The sequence below is a fragment of the Poromitra crassiceps genome, assembly GCF_964638095.1.
Source record: "Poromitra crassiceps genome assembly, chromosome: 13".
Classification (NCBI taxonomy): Eukaryota; Metazoa; Chordata; class Actinopteri; order Beryciformes; family Melamphaidae; genus Poromitra; species Poromitra crassiceps.
The window spans coordinates 902633-922570 of NC_139644.1; the positions used below are offsets into that span (position 1 = coordinate 902633).

Genomic DNA, 19938 nt, shown 5'->3' on the forward strand with positions numbered 1-19938 from the left:
CAAGAACTGTGATGCCGTTTATAAGTACAACACGGCTACGTCGCCAATGATCCACCACTTGAACAGCGTAGATCCCAGCCTGGTTAACGTCCTCCTCTCAGCCCACCATCACTTCACTGGTAGCGCCGAGGAGATGTGATGGCCGGCGTGCAGAAAAGATCACCCAGGCCATCTGCAACCTCATCGAGACGGAGACGCTGCCAATATGTATTGTTGTATTGTTGAGGGCAACGCGTTTCAACACCTGATCAATGTTATGGAGCCAGCGTATGAGATTCCCTCACAAAGCACCATTAACAACCAGGCGCTAGGTCAAAAGAAAGCAGGAGCTGTGTGAGCAGTGTTGGAGAGGAGTGCTGTTGGAGACCACCGGATCTTGGAATAAAGATTTCATTGAGGAAAACACGCTGTCTTTAGTATTTTCTGCCATAGGCATTTTGAGAGAGAGAGAGAGAGAGAGAGAGAGAGAGAGAGAGAGAGAGAGAGAGAGAGAGAGAGAGAGAGAGAGAGAGAGAGAGAGAGAGAGAGAGAGATAATTATCGATGTTGTAGAATGGAATTTGTATTAATAACATCATTCTTCATCCCGTATTAGCCAGAGCATTTCAAGCCAATATGAAACCTGACAGAACTGTATTAGCCATAGGGGGGGGGGGGGGGGGGGGTGGGGGAGAAGAGAGCAGGGGGAGGGAGGAGGTGGGGAGAGAATGGGAAATGTGGGAGAGGAGAGAGCGTATGGGAGTATAGAGGAGTATGGGACACTGCCCAAATCCCGTTTGCGCCGTGCATAAATGATTTGGCACGCCTCTAATCTGCGTTTGCGCCCGTTGTTGTGACGAATTATGCTTCCCCGCACCACCATGCATCGCCACCATATTTTGGGGCTGTTTTAACTTTAAAACAGGGAGGTCACGTCTACCCAAACAATTATATTGTAATAATTCACTCCCGGGATCATTAAGTGAGGAGGAGAAGAGGCAATACTTGGTACAATCTTTATTCCTGGTTCACACTCATAGCTTCTAGCTACACACACAGCTCCTAGCTACACACACGTCTTGTCCGCTTCCTCGTAATCCCAGACTCTCTCCCCAGCCGAGACCGGAAGTTCCCTACTACCCTGGCTGGTCCGCTGCCTTCACGTGACGTCGTAATCGCCACCGACATGTCAAACTCTGGATCGCCACAATATCATTTTCTAAACAGTTATGTTTCTGTATAAATCATTACAATATGGTCCCGTGAGTAGGGCTGCTCGATTAATCGAATTTTAATCTAGATTACGATTTGGGCTGTCCACGATTATGAAAACAAGATAATTGACATCAAACGATTTTGCGGCTCTTGTCTCTCTCGTTCTGTCTTGTGTTGTAAATCAAGTGCACCCCTTCCTTTGCTCGGCCCCTCCCCCAAAGCCCAAAGAAGCACACCAGCTCGAGTTGTGACTGTCGTGTGAAGAGCCACAGGCTTTCTCCTCCCCGCTTATTTCACAGAAAGAGAGCCGCTGGTCGAGAAGAGAGGTGAAACAACGTATGTGGGGTGGAAACACTATGGTTCTGCCGAGTTTAAAGGTCCTTACACTGCGCATATCTTGCACTGTTTGTTCCAAGTCTGTGCCTGTGATTGACAGGTGGGTCAAAACTCACATCGCAATTCCGTGCTGTATATTCGCATCGCTCTTGATGTGTAAGGACCTTAACTGATGTGTAACTTACACATCAAGAGCGATGCGAATATACAGCATGGAATTGCGATGCGAGTTTTGACCCACCTGTCAAGATATGCGCGGTCGTGGCATCACCCCGCAACACGACCTCTCACTCTGTTTAATCACTTGAAATCCACTCACAAAGTGGTCTATGACCAAGCAATAACGCTAAACGAACAAAAAGAAAAAGTCCCATCTAGTTACTCCTGCCACAACACAGTCATCGATTCAGGACACTCTTTACAATGCGACCGCATATTCAACAGCTAACGATCTCACAGGTAAACATTAACAATAGCCTATTATGAACCTAAACGTAAGTCGCTTTGGATAAAACCATCTGCCAAATGAGTAATTTAATGTAGCCTAATGTAAACGAACGTTACTCAATAGCGTTCTCATTTGGTTAGATTTGAGGTTTAAGGACTACTAGTTCAGATGTTTACCAACATATTGAATGTAGATTAATAGTTGCAGTTGGTTGTGGCAGTTCACTGCAACATAGTAGGCCTACATATACTGTATATTTATTTTAGTTTTTATTTTATTTCTAAATCTTTGCACTTTTATTATTTATTTATTTATTTATTTATTTATTTATTTATTTATTTATTTATTTATTTATTTATTTTCAATTATATCTCAAATCCAAAGACATCCAATGTTAAAAAGAAAAGCCAGTGTCAATGTTCAATAAATGCATGATGTTCTCAATGTCAATGATGTCAATAATCGTGTTAAATAATCGTGATCTCAATATCAATCAAAAATAATCGTGATTACGATTTTTGCCATAATCGAGCAGCCCTACCAGTGAGGTGGGGATGCGTTTTGCTGCTGCCTGGCGGGGGTGCAAAACTCGGCATAACACCTGGACAGCGGACTGTAATCTTCCCTGCTTTAAGGCACACGCAAACAGGTGCGCAAGCGCTAATAGGGGATATTGCCTGTACGACGATAGAGCCTGTGTGTGTGTGTGTGTGTGTGTGTGTGTGTGTGTGTGTGTGTGTGTGTGTGTGTGTGTGTGTGTGTGTGTGTGTGTGTGTGTGTGTGTGTGTGTGTGTGTGTGTGTGTGAGAGAGAGGTATTCTAGGCAGAGAGGAGAGAGGAGGGGGAATGTGACTGGAGCACACAACATGTTTTGTCTAAGAGCTGCAGCAGACACACACACACACACACACACACACACACACACACATATATATATATATATATATGGCTGCACGATATATCGTTTACACATCGTCATCGCAATGTGCGCATGCGCGATAGTCACATCGCAGGACATGCAATGTCAAAAGCAAATGAACTCAAAGTCATGTTGCTTGATAAACTCTCACTTTAGGGGTAGCCTACTGAGTGAAATGCAGGCTCTCTCAAAGGAGAGAGACGCCCGCTACTGTACTCACTCATTTAGTGCTTAGCTTCAACACAACAAACATGCACAGAGAGCTCAATTGAATTGTTTTTGCTTATGTTGCGTTGCTGACAGTAGCCCGTCTGTAAACGATGTGATTGCGGAGGCGGACTTGTCCACAGTTTGCAGCGCACTCGCATACAGCAGGCTGGCTGCTGTAACTCAACATGTCTGTGGAGTGGAGATATTTACTCTTGAAACACCAAAAAGCAAGACCGCAACTTATGACACGAAGGCTAAAGTGATTACTGAGAAGTTGTCCGTGTTATCACTGCAGCTGTCTCTCCCCTTCAAGTCTCTGATGTTGCATCACATGATAGCAGTAACGTAACGTTACGGTAGAGTTAATCATACATAGCGACTTATTTACACAAAACATGTCAGTGAAAATAAAAAGAGAAGAGACATATCTGGGCAATTAAATGTATATTTAATACTTTTTACAAATTAATTGTTTGTCACCGGTCGGCTGCATGTGAATCCTCGTCTCTCTGTACTGCCAGCCTTGCGCTCAAAAACCGGAACTCGGAGTGTACCACTTGGTCGTTTCTGGAGGGGGTTTCCGGGGGGTCAGACCAAGTGTATAAAGTGGCAGGGGTGTTTCATTGTTGATTTATTGAAACGTTAGAAGAACGAAAGAAGTTGAAAGCAGTGATTATAATCAATGAAATCTAATGTTTTTCTGCAAATAGCATCATTGGGAGGTAGATTCTGGCACTCAATATTAGGGGTGGGCAATATATCAATTGTATATCAATATTGTGATATGAGACTATATGGTCTTAGATGTTGGATTTGGTAATATGGTGATACAGCATACATGTTGTCTTTCCCTGGTTTTAAAGGCTGCATTAGACTAAGTGAAGTATAGGCTAGTGACATTTTAAAGTAGAATGTCATAACTCACTCACTTTTTCATGTATGTAGCCTAAGTCATGGAAATCCATTGCTCAAAATGTGTATGCACCCTGATAGATGACGCTCTGAGGCCTACAGTAGGCAACAGCCCAGTGGTTGAGAAACATTAAAATACCTAATTTCCCCTCCAAAATCAGATGGACTCCTCTACAAAATCATCCCAATCATTCTAGAAGTATTCTTTTCTTTTTAAAATAGAGCTATTCTGGTAATCTGGTGAAAATCTGTATTTTTTCATATCGCAATATATATCGCAGGGGCGGGGAATATCGCAATGTCAGTTTTTTCCAATATCGTGCACCTTCCTTCACCGATGTTTCGTTAAGTTAGGCGCACGACACCTCAAGGAGGCTTAACGGTGTAATCCAGCGTCCTGGAAACACCCCCCTCCATGCTACCACCACACAACTGCATATTACCTCACTAAGCTTAGCTATCCAGGTCGGTTCAGTATGACATTCCTGACTACACCACCACTGTCAATGATTCAGCCCTGTTGATGTGGACCATCAATCATGACAACAACAAACAATCAGTCTTACCTTAGCGAGCTCCCCAGCTAGCATGTTTCCCCTAGAAAATCTTTCAGGCCTGGAGGGATTTCGAAACGTACCCCGACCGCAACGGTGGGGGCCGTTAGTTTTAGCTAACCTGTTCGCATCTATGTTCGCAATGGCATCCCAAGTATCATCATACTATTATGGGATGCGATGCGAACAGTTGTATTATGGGATATGCGTTTCCCAGGCAACGACACACGTTGATACGTTTTGGAACAGCGCTGCACGCTGGCACAGTGCTCCTAAAAGCAAAATGCTTATTGTTTTGAATGATTTGGCATCTTCTATTACTGTCAACACCAGTATTGTTGTATTGTAATAATATGCCATAAAGGTTTGTTGAAATTTTGGGGAGAGCAGGGAGAGAAAAAAAATAAAAAAAATAATCAATTTCTTAGAGCCGCCAACTAAAGCTTCGAGAGCCGCCAGCGTCTCGCGAGCCGTGCAATGAGGAACTAGGCTGTAGGCAGAGGGTGAAATCTGCTTTAACCTGTGTGTGCCATTATGATGAATAATAACTAATACTAGTAACTATTCTTTTAACTATTATTTTTATATAACAAGCGATAATCGATAATTGATTGTTAATTATGTAATTATGTAAAGAAAAGTTTGCCGTTTTAAAGGCCCATTCCGTTGGTTTTGGCGAGAAATAAATGTGCACAAAGTGTTTATTATTGGCACTGAGTGAATGCGCCTTGACGTCACTTAAAAATGCCGACCACGGGCGTTTCTCTCCGACCAGCCGTTCAGAAGATACATGGAAAACCGCAGTTTCGAAGTGGATAGCATCTCCCGCCACAGCTAGAGGATGTGACGTCTCGCGCGTTCACGTCGAGCTTGTCTCTTGTCCTAGACGCTAACAGGAAATGGCTGAAGTAGCTTTTAACGTTACGCTCGTCGCTAGCTGCTAGCTAAAGGAAACAACAAACACAGACTCCAGAAAAATTCCAGACTAAATAAATAAATATTTATCTAATGAAGCCCGTCTGGCCAGACAGCAGCAATGTGACCGACATCGGGGGGAAACTAGAGTCAGGACAGTGTTTTCGGTTCATGAAGGGAACTTGCTGCTTGTAGCTAGTGTAATGTGGTTTTGACCAGATTACTGCTTGCTAATGGATTTTCAAGATTCAAGATTTTTACTGTCACTCCGTAGTACAAGTATCTGACCACCTGGTCAGAAACTCTGTTAACATTACCGTCTTGTGTGAAGTAATGCAACCCTAACGTTACTACCGTTATGCTTATGGTCATGGAACATTATTGTTTGGCTGCATTTAGCTGCGGTGGTGATTCGTTAGCTTGATGCTATACGCGGCTAACTAATAGATTTAGCTATATTTATAGAAATTACCACCAGCCCCACTAATAACGTTACTGTCTTGTGTTGATAATGAATCTAACAGTCGGAAATATGCCTAACGTTAGCCTACTGTCTGTTATGCTTACGGTACATTGTTTGACAGTAGGCTACCGTACATACAGGGGGAGCAGGCTATTTCCTGGCTTGTGCTAACATGAGTATCCACTTCCCGCAGCCAGCAGGCTCTGACTGCAGTGGGACTGCACATACTAGTAATGTTAGCTTGATGCTAATCGCGGCTAACTAATATTAATTTACATTTATAGAAATTACCACCAGCCCCACTAATAACGTTACCGTCTTGTGTGGATAATGAATTTAACAGTCCTAAATATGCCTAACGTTACTGTTATGCTTATGAAACATTGTTTGATTGTTCAGTTTGGTCAACTCCAGGCATTACCGTACATACAGGGGGAGCAGGCTATTTCCTGGCTCATGCTAACATGAGTATCGACTTGCCCGCAGCAAACGCAAGCCAAAACACGACCAAACATGCCACAATAACGTCCCCTAATTCATCCAGAATCCTTCCTGGGCATCTCGAGGCTGATCTGACCGATAAATTGTCCAGGTTGCCGTTTTCAAGTGACTTTTATGAGTTAACGTTACAAAGCAACGAACAGCTCTGCTGTTGCCAGGCAACTGCTTGTGCGCGTGCGAGTATGGTGCCCGCGCGTCAGCTCGTTCACACGCTGCCTGCAGTTACACTAACGGCCACCGGCGTCAGTATTAGTGAGTTTTGACGGATTGGGCCTTTAAGCAGAGAGCGATTGGCCTGAGTCTCTGCACACTACTCCACCATGTCTTCCTCTGGGAATCAAGCTGTGTGAGCTAGGGTTAACATGCTGCTGAGTGCTCCACTCTGTCACCGTGGCAACAGGGAAGGAACTAACAGTGTGTGTGTGTGTGTGTGTGTGTGTGTGTGTGTGTGTGTGTGTGTGTGTGTGTGTGTGTCTGGTGTAGGACAGAGGCTTTCACAGTGTGAGGCAGACCTCCCCAGGGGGTCTCCAAACAGTTTCAGGGGAGGCTCAGTGAATGGAAGTGAAAAGATATGACATTAGTTATTATATTAGTTATCAAAAGGAGATCACATAGAAGCTACATTAAGCCTAACCCTACAATAGCCTAAAATAGTTTGTTCAGAGATACAGTAGTTTTGGGGAATTTTACAGTTTTTCCACTTTCCCAGAGTCAGAAACTAATAAATGCCTTCAGACAGACACTCTGTGAGCACAGCTCTGCCGTTTCACGTGCGATCGGCCTGGAATGTATTTAGTCTGAAATACGTCAAACAGCAATATCAGGCTATGTCTCAATTGTTGAGTGTCTATGGGATCACTTCACTAACATCATCCTGATCCAATAGGCATCCAGGAATTGAGCGAAAACAAATAAAGTAAACTAGACAAAGCGGAGGCCCACAGTCTCAAGCTGCGTTCACACCGACCTATTAAAGTTTTTCGCTGGCATCGAGTTTACATACATATGCAAACGAGCGATTGAGCGTATATTCGCCTGGGAGAAAAATCGCTGGGCGTCCGAGCGACAGAGACAGAGCGATAGGGAGAAAATACGCTCGTCGCCCCAGATGAAATATCCCAACTCGAGCGAAAATACGCTACCATCAGTCGCTCGCTGTTCAACGCTGATTGGCTGCCGTGTGAGAGTGAGTCAAGGATCACACTGGCTTGGGACAAACCGCTGGTTTATTGTGTGGCAACAAACTACATTGACAGGCTGACAGTTGACATGAAGTGAAGTCTGTCCTACCGGTATGGAGCTCGCATTAGGGGCACGCTGATAGGCTTTAGCTTGTAAACAATGACGGTGGCTCGTAGTGGACAAATATCATGACATTGCGTAACGTTATATCCCCCACATGTCCGTCAATTCGTGTGCCTGTTGATGAGCGATTTAAACAGAGCGACAGAGCGATTCCAAAGGGTCTCTCTCTCTCTGTCGTTTGGGTTAGGTGATTTCTCTCCACTCCCCCAGGTACGGGGCCGAGGGGCTATCCTTTTACCACCCCGGCCTGGGGGGGGGTTCACCCGGGCTATATTTCTGGGCACACCTCTAGCAGCCATGTCACCGTATCGTCATCCACAGACAGCAGGCCATGCATCCCGTTGGGAGCCCGATACATTGGGCATTCCAGAATGACATGGTCTGCTGTCTGTTCCTCTGCACCGCACTCACAGGTCGTACTAGAAGCACTCACAGGTCGCACTAGGAGCACTCACAGGTCGCACTAGGAGCACTCACAGGTCGCACTAGGAGCACTCACAGGTCGCACTAGGAGCACTCACAGTCGCACTAGGAGCACTCACAGGTCGCACTAGGAGCACTCACAGGTCGCACTAGGAGCACTCACAGGTCGCACTAGGAGCACTCACAGGTCGCACTAGGAGCACTCACAGGTCGCACTAGGAGCACTCACAGGTCGCACTAGGAGCACTCACAGGTCGCACTAGGAGCACTCACAGGTCGCACTAGGAGCACTCACAGGTCGCACTAGGAGTCAAGCCCCATCTGAACATTGATGAGCGGAAACGCCCGACGCCAGTCCTGAGGCGATTAAGCCTCACCATGCCTGTCTAGGCAGGTCCATCCCAGTAGGAGGAGAACCCACATCGGGGATGAAGCAATGGAGTCTAGAGGTGTTTACCTCCCACTCCATTCTCCAAAGGTGATCCGCCCATCTTGCTGCACTGATGTTGGCTTCACTGCATTGCTGCAGGAGTTCCAAAGGGTTGAATCAAGCGACAGAGCGAAAAATAAATATCTCGGTGTGAACACAGCTTCAGACTTTGAAAAGCCCTGGTCTAGGAGGAGAGAGAGAGAGAGAGAGAGAGAGAGAGAGAGAGAGAGAGCTTGAGCGCATCAAACAAATGATGAGAGACTGCAAGAGTGGACGTCCAAGGCTGAAGGGAAAGAAAGAGTGACAGCTAGTGTGAGACTGTGCTGGGCAGGAAGCAAACTGAGAGCGCTAAATACAACAGAAACAACCACCAGGGCAACTGAAAAATCTGCCTTCAGTCTCCCAGGTGACCAGAGCGAGGCCTGAAACAGCACGCACGGACGCACACACACACACACACACACACACACACACACACGTCTGCTTTTATAACATTAGGGTTGTCCTACAACCCAGGTTTTACGAGTGAGAACGAGGATTCTAACCAGCAGTGACTCACCTAGAGCCTACAGAGCAAACTTTAGCTGTTGTTCTTATACATTGTCATCATCATCACTGTAGGACGAATCAGCGTGACATTACGGCCACCCGGAAATGTGGAACCGCAGCAGTTAATAGTATGAGTTGTGCCAATCTCGAAAACTATACATCACATCGCTTATATTTTGACATTCTGAGTGAGAGCAGAAGTAGCTCAAGAGTCTGATGTATAATATTAGCTGAACTGTCACAGTTTTTAAAATGAAGTGAATTTAGTAAACAGCACAGCCGGCTAGAGCGAGACACTCAAGGCTGGCTCCATAGGGTCCGATTATAAAGTTGCCCCCAGTAAGCTGTTTGTTTAGCAACACTGATCTCTCGTATTGAAATATGGACGTTTGGTTTCTGGACTGTCATTGTGAAGCCTTGAGTTTGGCATTGTGACCGTCACCCCTCCCCCCATTATACATCTGGACATTTGACATGACTTATTAGATGGACATTTACATGGACTCCACTATTATGTCACTTTGAAGGTCTGTTACTTTGCACTTTATCATTTAAACCTTGTCTTTCTGTCTGCTCCATATTTTGCTACTGTATTGCCGTGATTTTCTCATCTATGACCCAAGCTCACCGGTTTCCACAAGAGTTGCTTCAGTGCAAAAATAAAAAACAAACAAATATATTCCTGGCTTGAGATGAACAAGAGGGAGGAGCATCTTCTATATTTATCTATTTTTGTCTGTTTTTAATGTGTTGGAAGAGCAACTCCCCAAAGAGTGACAATTAAGGGTAACTGCTGCTGCTACCACTGCTACTACCCATAGTGTCAAACGTGTTTTTACAGCATTTGATTTGAGCCAAGCCTTTTCCAAAGACCTGCTTTTGGATTTGGATATTTCTCTCTTACAAAACTAAAAGAGCCTGAAAGTGAGAACCATCTCTTGCTAAGAGATTTGAGGAAATACTATTTATTTTTAAAGTACCGGTATGTATGAAATGTGAATCTGTATGAGAATGTGAGTCTGTCTGAGAATGTGAGTCTGTATGAGAATGTGAGTCTGTCTGAGAATGTGAGTCTGTATGATAATGTGAATATGTATGATAATGTGTCTGTATGAGAATGTGTCTGTATGAGAATGTGTCTGTATGATAATGTGTCTGTATGAGAATGTGTCTGTATGAGAATGTGTCTGTATGATAATGTGAATATGTATGAGAATGTGTCTGTATGAGAATGTGTCTGTATGATAATGTGTCTGTATGATAATGTGAATATGTATGAGAATGTGTCTGTATGAGAATGTGTCTGTATGAGAATGTGTGTCTGTATGAGAATGTGTCTGTATGAGAATGTGTCTGTATGAGAATGTGTCTGTATGATAATGTGTCTGTATGATAATGTGTCTGTATGAGAATGTGTCTGTATGAGAATGTGTCTGTATGAGAATGTGTCTGTATGAGAATGTGTCTGTATGAGAATGTGTCTGTATGATAATGTGAATATGTATGAGAATGTGTCTGTATGATAATGTGAATATGTATGAGAATGTGTCTGTATGATAATGTGAATATGTATGAGAATGTGTCTGTATGATAATGTGAATATGTATGAGAATGTGTCTGTATGATAATGTGAATATGTATGAGAATGTGTCTGTATGATAATGTGAATATGTATGAGAATGTGTCTGTATGATAATGTGAATATGTATGAGAATGTGTCTGTATGATAATGTGAATATGTATGAGAATGTGTCTGTATGATAATGTGAATATGTATGAGAATGTGTCTGTATGATAATGTGAATATGTATGAGAATGTGTCTGTATGATAATGTGAATATGTATGAGAATGTGTCTGTATGATAATGTGAGTCTGTCTGAGAATGTGAATCTGTATGAGAATGTGAATATGTATGAGAATGTGTCTGTATGATAATGTGAATATGTATGAGAATGTGTCTGTATGATAATGTGAATATGTATGAGAATGTGTCTGTATGATAATGTGAATATGTATGAGAATGTGTCTGTATGATAATGTGAATATGTATGAGAATGTGTCTGTATGATAATGTGAGTCTGTCTGAGAATGTGAATCTGTATGAGAATGTGAGTGGTTATGTGATGACTGTGACAAATAGTCTCTGTTGAAGCTGACATTCCTTAAGTTGAAAACATGAACTTTTGGTCCTAAACTTGTGTAAGCATTCAGATTCAACATGCAAACGGGCTGAACCACACACACACACACACACACACACACACACACACGCACACACACACAGAACACACACCTTTCTAGGTCAATGGTGCTTTGCCTTGCAAAACAGCAGCAGGAACAAGCCACTGCCTTTCTTCTCTACAGGAGGATATGAATGAACCACAGCATGCCAGATAGTGGTCCTATCTTATACATGGCAATCACATTATACAGTATGTGTGTATACCTGTATATATATATATATATATATATCCTGTTGGAATATAACAACAATCTAAATGATAATAATCTAAATGTCTTAGTTTTGCTAAGAAAATTGTTGGAGCAAAAATTTGTTAAAACGTTTTCTTTCTCATTTAAACTTTTTCATCCAGGCTGAGGCAGTTGTCTGTCAACTTGTCAAGGAAGCGCAGCCACAGCTTGTCAAAATTTGTGAGCTTGGCTCACGGAGCATGGGCACCTGGCCAATCCCGGCGCTTGACTGCTGTGTAGGTGGGCACAGGGCGTGGTCTGCCCAAAACCGCGGTCGGTTCCATAATAACGCGAAGCTGCCGGGATGTTACGCTTGTTCCAGGTATTAGTCGGTTCCCCAAGTAAACAGAGTTATCCCAGACGCCTGCGGCGCACACCTAGTCGTTGATTATCCCTTACTTTAAAAAAAGAAAACATTTTCATCATGGAGTTTTCATCTGGTGTGAGCATACAGGAAGCCACACTCATCCAGCGGTGCAGCTGGCAGAGAGCTCTGAGGTCACTGAGTCAGGAATGTGACCTAAATATGCAGTTTGGCTGCTGTTCCTGTAACGCAATGCATCAGTGTACTATCCTTAGGTGCTCTGTCACAGAGAGTATTAGCAAAACATCTCAAGTGCTGTTTCCCATTAGGGCTCAGTGTTCACGTTAGCGTTACAGTATGTTGTTATGTGTGTTAGCGTTACAGTATGTTGTTATGTGTGTTAGCGTTACAGTATGTTATGTGTGTTAGCGTTATGTGTATGTTGTTATGTGTGTTAGCGTTACAGTATGTTGTTATGTGTGTTAGCGTTATGTGTATGTTGTTATGTGTGTTAGCGTTATGTGTATGTTTCCCATTAGGGCTGTTTCTCATTAGGGTTGCACCATTAATCCTATTTTCATCGTCATTGCGAATTTGCGATATGAACATGCGCGATGAACACAACGCAAAAGTCACGTGTCATCGCGATCGGGAAAAAAGTTACATTACAGCCGCAGTTAGGCGCAGCTTCACCACCGCTCTCAGCTTCTGGACTTTAGACATTTTAATTTCCACACAGTGACAGGAAGGTTTCCTCCTGAACTATTTAAACTTTACCAGTCAAAGCTCCAATAGCTTGCCAACTGCCGTAAAACAAAGAAGAAGAAGAAGAAGAAGAAGAAGAAGAAGAAGAAGAAGAAGAAGAAGAAGAAGAAGAAGAAGAAGAAGAAGAAGAAGCTCCAATAGCTTCACAGCTAAGCTAACGTTAGCTTTGTAGTGATGGGTTTAGCACAGCTAAAAGTGTCCCATAAGAGAGGAGCTTCTTCTTCCCCTCAGAGTTAAACGGAGCCCCGGTCCCAGTTTATATGTTTGTAATAATATCATCCGCACATCATAGTTATGAGTCTTGTGTTTGTAAATAAACTTCTGAAGTAGGCTACCGAGAGCTAGCGTAATACCCCCAACACTGTAAGGCCCCGCAAAATAATTGCCAGAGATTACATTGCTCAGAAGTGACAACTAATCGATCCATTGCAACACCAGCGCACAGCAAAACTGCCATTTTGGCCTGGAGGAGACACCTTTGATTGGCTGCCATGGTTCTGTGCTGTTGTGTTGTCCCATCAAAAAGTAAATGCGTCAATTCTTACCTTCAATACTCTTTTGGCTCTTTCGGCTGTAAGCGTGCGCAACTACAAGTCATGTCCGCTGACTGACTCCTGAAAGATGACGTGGATTTATCTCTCTGGCAATAAAAAAAAACATAATGAAAAAAGTGAACTGCGGTCAGGTAGGCCTAGGCAAAACACGTTCACTCAGTCACCTCTGTTGCACTGTCAATGGCTTGTTGTGACTTCTCAACATAACGTTAATTTGACGCATCTTAATGCATATCTCTCTGTAGTCTGTCTGTCTAACAGTGTTTGTTTGCTAACCTACATTTAGACTGCTATAAATGGTAGATAGATACAGTAGATAGATGGATTGACAGATAGATAGATAGATAAACAGACAGACAGATAGATATATAGGCCTACTGTAGATAGGGCTGTCCCAAACGATTATTTTCTTATCGATTAATCTAACGATTATTTTTTCGATTAGTCGATTAATCTAACGATTATTTTTTACCATTTTTTTTATTTTTAAACAATAAATTTACCCAAAACAAATAAATAACCAAAAACTTCTCAATTTCAGTATTTTATTTAACCATCTCATTCTCTTTAACAGTCCAACATAAAATCTCTCAAATAAAATTTAAGCAAGAGCTTGTCCTCAAATAAAATGAATATAGTGCAATTCAAAATAAAATAGTTAATAATTAATCTTATTATTATAATAGATAGTGCCTGCCTATTTGTCAGTTGCCTGCTCTCATCACGGAAATACTGGACCACCTGACACATAGATTAAATTGATCATCATCATGATTCATCACTGTATGTATGAACCCTTTCCCTAAACTGAGGAGGATCAGTATTTTTACAGGACATGGATTTATTTAATCACTGGAGTAATGTGCAGCTAACTCAGCCAAATGTATGTTTGCATCAGTGTGGGGGTAAGGAAATAAATAATACAAACGATTTACAGACTAACAGTCACAGACTGTAACAATGGTCTGTAACGTTAGTTTTGATCTCATCTTACATGGCCGTGAACGCAAACAGAAGAATGTAAACAGCCGAATAGCACTGTTAAATGATGCACGCAGTAAATTAACGTGAGCAGCAACAGACGGTTTGTAACGTTAGTTTAATCAATTTTCTACACGTTAGCCGTGAAAGCAAACGGAAATATGTACGTTAACGTTAAACGGCCGAATAACACCATTAAATGGTGTAATGTTATGTTCGCTGCGGTGCAGAAATTACTTTCAACATGACGGTGATGGTTTAGAATCTACGCTAAGTCAATAACCGGTCGTAAATGTGTTGCGCAAGTCACAACCCCTCAGCACGGCTGTATTCAGCCCTCAATTATAAACCGCAAACCGGAGTACCTTATAACGTTATAAATATAGTCACGACGTTAACAACTAACCAATGCTGGGGGTCCGTATGGAAAGTGGAAATGGTTAAAAGTTAAATCAATTTGGTCATTCAGTGGCATTTTACTGCCATGTAAAGTAACGACAAGTAACAGTTAGCCGCTAACATTAGCCACATTATTTATGTTTTGTGACGATTGTGACGCGTCGAGGCACGTAGCGTGCGTCGACGTAATTACGTAGTCGACGTCATCGATTACGTCGACTCGCTGGGACAGCCCTACTGTAGATAGATAGATAGATAGATAGAGTAGAGTAGATAGACAGATATCAGAGAGAAAATGATATTCACATTTGGTGGTGGTGCACAAAACAGACGCAATAACAGGAAAACGCAAACAATAACAAGGCCCAAAAATGCATTGACATTAATAAACAAGACAATATGTATGTTCATTTTCTTTATTTAATGGACATAGGCTATGTCTGCGGTCTATGTTAGCTGTGTATCTATTAAAGCAGGACATGCTACTGTAGCTAATATGTACCCTTTTATATTTGTTTATTTATAGCAAGTCTTTTTATCGCAGGTCGTCATCGCAATATTGAATAGTGTTATTGCACATCGCAGATTTTCCTCATATTGTGCAGCCCTATTTCCTATGTATTCATTCTACTGTTGGAGAAAAAAGTGTAAAACTAGAACGACCGCAACACGGATATAAGCCTCCGCCAACAAGTGAGCAGTCGACATCCATCATTACTGATATGTTGTTACCAAGCTTGAAAATGGCATTTGTGAGGTCACAGTGACCTTGACCTTTGACAACCAAAATGTAATCAGTTCATCCTTGAGTCCAAGTGGACATTTGTGCCAAATGTGCCGAAATTCCATCAAGGCATTCCTGAGATATTGTGTTAACGAACTAGAAAATGGCGTTCGTGAGGTCACAGTGACCTTGAACTTTGATATTTGGCCACCAAAATGTAATGAGTTCATTGTGGAGTCCAAGTGGATGTTTGGGCCAAATGTGACAAAGTTTAGTCAAGGCGTTCCTGAGATATCGTGTTAACGAGCTAGAAAATGGTGTTTGTGAGGTCACAGTGACCTTGTACTTTGACCACCAAATTGCAATCAGTTCATTCTTGAGTCCAAGTGGATGTTTTAGGAAAATTTGATGAAATTCCGTCAAGGCATTCCTGCGATATCACATTAATGAGCTTGAAAATGGCATTTGTGAGGTCACAGTGACCTTGAACTTTGACCACCAAAATCTAACCAGTTTATCCTGGAGTCCAAGTGGATGTTTTAGGAAAATTTGATGAAATTCCATCAAGGCGTTCCTGAGATATCGCGTTAACGAGCATGAAATGAGCAGTAGTGAGGTCACACAGTGAATTTGAACTTTGACCTTAACCATCAAAATCTAATCAGTGGTATAGAGGTCATGGAAAGACTGCTTTTAAACGGTTGTTTCACGCAGCAGTGAAACTGCCCCGGCTAAATTACTGGCCTCCGTAGAAAGACTATCATATCTTCGGATCTGCAATCGGACGTCGGAGACGGGTAGGAGAGCATTTTGAACAGAACAACTACATACTGTACATCACCTCCTCTTTACGCTGCTGTGGCTTTATAATGATGACAAAAATAAAGGAATACATAAATATCCCCCTACATCAGGGTTCCCCAAATAGCGACCCGTGGGCCGCATGGAATTGCTACAAAAATAAATATATATATAAAAATTACAGTGCACCTGAACACAAAATGCAAGATACTTTAACAATAGCTAATTTAACATTAGCTATTTTTTTTAGCTCTCCGTATTGACCTGGCTATGACCCCTTCCGCCTCTAAACAAACATTGGTGCAGAGCCAACTTCTGTTGTAACATTTCAGTCTGGATTCTAGAATATTTTTCAATCATCTTGATGAAATCAGGCTAAAAATGTAATGTAAAAAATTACTGTTCAACACTCAATACAGTAAGTGTCCACATGTTCATGTAATTCTGGCCAATACTCCACTTCTGTTATAACATTTCAGTCTGGAATATGGAATATCTTTCAATAATCTTGATGACTAAAAGGCTAAAAGTAATCTTATGTATAAGAAATTACTGTTCTACATTGAGGACGTTTGAAGTAAAGAATTTAAATAATTAACTCGTTGGTTTTGGATTTATTTAGCTTCAAGAGTGCATTTTTGTTCTTGTATGACCCTCAACACAGGCTTTGAGAATCCCGGGCCACTTACTGATACTTATGCTTAAATTAACACACTCATATTCTGGTATTCCTAAAGCAGAATGATGTTACTTTAAGCCCTAAAGCAGAATGATGTTACTTTAACTTAAGCCCTAAAGCAGGAGTTTGCAATCATAGTTGACTGTGTTGAATCCTACTGACTGTCAGTGTATGACCTATGACCCTTGTCCCTCTCTGAGCCAGAAACCACCACAATATTTATAACAGAAACCAAATCACTTAGACCTACTTCAGCATCAATACAAAAGTCAGCCTAATCACTGTTAATAACAAGCAAGATTATTTTGAAGCCAGAGAGTAAACAAGTTACAAATATGTTACATGTTACATAGAGAGTAAACATGTCACAAATATGTTACATGTTACATAGAGAGTAAACATGTTACATAGAGAGTAAACATGTTACATAGAGAGTAAACATGTTACAAATATGTTACATGTTACATAGAGAGTAAACATGTTACATAGAGAGTAAACATGTTACAAATATGTTACATGTTACATAGAGAGTAAACATGTTACAAATATGTTACATGTTACATAGAGAGTAAACATGTTACAAATATGTTACATGTTACATAGAGAGTAAACATGTTACAAATATGTTACATGTTACATAGAGAGTAAACATGTTACAAATATGTTACATGTTACATAGAGAGTAAACATGTTACATAGAGAGTAAACATGTTACATAGAGAGTAAACATGTTACAAATACGTTACATGTTACATAGAGAGTAAACATGTTACAAACGAGGAATTTGTCTTTGTGTAGTATGCAGCACAGCGATCACAGCAATACGAGGGATCAGCCGAGCAGCATTTTGGTAAACAAACCGCGTCATTGGGTGGCAATGGCAATGGAACCCAATGGACCGCGAGCTTTGGGCGGCTTGAGTGTCTGACTCTAGCCGGCTGACTCTGTTTACATTTAAAAAACTGTGACAGTTCACACAACTTTAACACGACATGCATATATATTACATCAAACTCTTGAGCTACTTCTGCTCTCACTCAGAATGTCAAAATATAAGCGATGTGATGTATAGTTTTTGAGATATTAACGTTTGTTTGGCACAACTCATACTATTAACTGCCGGGGTTCCGCATTTCTGGGTGGCAAGTGACGTCACGCTGATTCGTCCTATAGCAAAAAATATGGAGCAGACAGGAAGACAATCTTCAAATTAGGCTATATATTATAAAGTGCACTGTACTGTACAGTACAGCAAAATAACTGACTAGATAATTATAAAACCAAGATTCATTCAATTCTGATTCCAACTGCATAGAGTTAAACTTTACCAAATGTCTGTAAAACACCAATAGTAACAGCACATAAACAACAAATCAAAACAATAGTTTCTCAGTGCCTTTGGCCTTGGTGGGCCACACACACACACACACACACACACAGCACCAGGCTATGCAGAGTAACCTTACACACTGTGCCATTTCACGGCACAATGCACATTGACACTTGCTAAGTATGCAACTGCAACCAAGAAAAGCAACAGTAAACAAGTAAAAGGCAGGCAGACAGGTAGGCAGGCAGACAGACAGGCAGACAGACAGACAGACAGGCAGGCAGGCAGGTAGGCAGCAGAGGCTGGACCAGTGTCATGCGAGATTTGCATCCCTGCCAAAATATGGCGGGGGTGCAAAACTCGGCATGACACCGGGACTTGCAGCCAGTTGCTTAAAGTGGATTTCATAACCCTGCGCTGCTTTGATACAATCAACTTTACTGGTTCCGACTGGATCTGACTGGCTTGCGCAGAGAACAGCGATCTCCTGACTGAGAAGCCATTCCTTATTAATACATCAATTAAGGACGATTCTGCAACCCCTGCCTTGGCATATAGCCTGTGTGTCAGTCTGTCACACACAACACCCTGTCACACACAACACCCTGTCACACACAACACCCGGGTTACTCCATGCAATTAAAAACTGAAATGCATCATTAAAAACTGAAATGCATCATTTCAGTCCGCTGCTGCCTGGACTGGACTGCTCTGCAAAACGCCTACAGCTGATTTAAACTTAGGCTATTTCTGCCTTCAAAGATGCCATCTCTGTTTCTACCATGAATATGCCCATAGCACACTTAGGGCTTTTCCTTATCGTTTGTTGACTGTTTCGTTGCCTGTGTTTTCTGGTGCTATATGTTTAGTAGTAGTAGTAGTAGTAGTAGTAGGAATAGTAGGAGTTGTTGTTGTGGTGGTGATGGTGATGGTGGTACTTTACCATGTTTGTATAATAGCCCAGCGGCTCTGGTCGCTTGCCAGGCCACCATAAAGAGTGTGCTGTTATTGACTTGGCTGCCTGGTGAAGTAAAACGGAATGAAATCAAATACCGCTGCAGATGCTCTGGCGAGAAGCGACGCAGACAGATATGAGAGAGAGAGAGAGAGAGAGAGAGAGAGAGAGAGAGAGAGAGAGAGAGAGAGAGAGAGAGAGAGAGAGAGAGAGAGAGAGAGAGAGAGAGAGAGAGAGAGAGAGAGAGAGAGAGAGAGAGAGAGAGAGAGAGAGACACAGAGACAGAGACAGAGAGACAGAGACGCAGAGACAGAGACACAGCCGGGGTGAGCTCTCTCTGCAGAGCGGGATCTGATGGGGATAAAAGGCAGACTTACCGAGGAGGATGCAGCGAGCTGTGTGCGCGGAGCGGGAGATCCTGTGTGTGCAGGCCGGGTGGAGAGGAGAGCTGGGTACCCTGCTCTGCCTCACTCACTGTCTGGCTCCCTACAGGAGGAGGGGCTTAGCCCAGCTGGGGCCGCATCAGCCAATCACATCGGCACAACAGAGCAACGGGAACTGACAACAGGCAATGGGACAAACCCACAAACCAGACAAACAAGCTAGCCTACTACTACTTAATTTCTTGCAACGGGAACTGACAACAGGCAATGGGACAAACCCACAAACCAGACAAACAAGCTAGCCTACTACTACTTAATTTCTTACAGGAACTATACTACCCCAACCTTCATCGTTTCATATTGTCCTCCTCCCGCCCCCAGCTTCATGCATCCCTGAACACACACATCCATTTTTTGAATGCCTGTAGCCTAT

At 42.5% G+C, this 19938-nt stretch overlaps 1 protein-coding gene across 1 annotated transcript in view; it reads right to left on the reverse strand.

Annotated features, from left to right (window-relative positions):
- Positions 1–19593, reverse strand: part of LOC310788182 (4-aminobutyrate aminotransferase, mitochondrial-like) — a 106319-nt gene extending 86726 nt beyond the window's left edge. Inside the window, exon 1 of the mRNA XM_083649707.1 lies at positions 19500–19593. The gene's annotated coding sequence lies outside the window, so the exon portion shown is untranslated. The remainder of the gene's footprint in view (positions 1–19499) is intronic.
- Between the last annotated feature and the right edge of the window lie 345 nt (positions 19594–19938).